Source organism: Rhagoletis zephyria, unplaced genomic scaffold (genome assembly GCF_001687245.7).
Source record: "Rhagoletis zephyria isolate East Lansing unplaced genomic scaffold, Rhagoletis_zephyria_1.1 Rzeph_scaffold_01629, whole genome shotgun sequence".
In the NCBI taxonomy this organism is placed as follows: Eukaryota; Metazoa; Arthropoda; class Insecta; order Diptera; family Tephritidae; genus Rhagoletis; species Rhagoletis zephyria.
The window spans coordinates 72,313-73,519 of record NW_016158713.1 but is presented as its reverse complement, the minus strand read 5'-3'; positions in this window follow the sequence as shown (position 1 = coordinate 73,519).

The following is a 1,207-nucleotide window of genomic DNA, read 5'->3' as shown; positions in this document are numbered from 1 at the left end:
TTACCGACAGGCCCTGAACGGCATTCACAGGGACTCATTCACAGGGACTCAGTCTCAAGTTAAGTCAAGTTAGTCATAACACCCCCGGACATAGACGAGACGGAGCTTCATTTGCCTCGGGAGACACGCACAACACTTGCCCAACTTCGCTCCGGCTACTGCAGCAGGTTGAACTCCTACCTGAGTAGGTTGAATGAGGATGTGCCGAATGAGTGTCCGGCATGCGGAGAGACCCCACATGACTCGAAACATCTCTTCGCATGCCCGCAAAACCCGACAACCCTAACAGCCTTGTCCCTGTGGAGAAACCCCACAGAAGCTGCACGCTTCCTAGGGTTGCCGTTAGTGGAACTTGACGACAACGACTGAGATACCAACCGTCCTGGGCGGGGTTGTTGTAGCCGCTACAACAACAACAACAACAACAACTATTGAATATCACGGTGCGTATTCACAGAATACGGCCAATCTTCCAAGGTAATCGAAATGATGTGTAGACTGCAGACGAACTACGTTGGGCCCTTCGCGTGCATATAAAACAGTCCCAAGGTAACGTATTCCTTACGCAAATTAGTTCTCTGGAATCTCATTCCAGCGTAAATTCATCAAGCAAGCTCCTCTCTTTGAGTCCCTTTCTGGATTAAGCTTGAATCCTCCGGGTACGGGACGCCTGGAACTTGCGCAACTTCCATATGACCAGCGACATCCGATAATTCTTCCGAAGAATGGCCCGCTAACGGAACTACTCGTTGCGAACGCCCATGAGGTCTGTATGCATGGTGGTATACAGTAGATGCTTCAGTACCTTCGCCGTCAAGTTTGGATTGTACATGCGCGAGCTGTTGTTAAGTCACATATACATCGATGTGTGGTGTGCCGTCGTTACCAAAAAATAGGTCACCAACAACAGACGGCTTCGCTTCCGGGTTCCAGAGTACTTGTTTCTCCTCCCTTCTGTCGCACTGGCCTGGACTACTGTGGAGCGTTCCACGTGCGTCTTGGCGGACGTCGGTCAAATATCACAACCAAGACATATGCAGCTATCTTTGTTTGCATGGTCACGAAGGCGGTACATATTGAGCTGGCAGAAATCTTATCTACGCGTGCCTTCATCGATGTCTTCGATAGATTTATAAGTCATCGTGGGCATGCAGCGATCTCTTCAGCGATAACGGAACGCAATTTGTCGGTGCCAGCCGCCTGATGA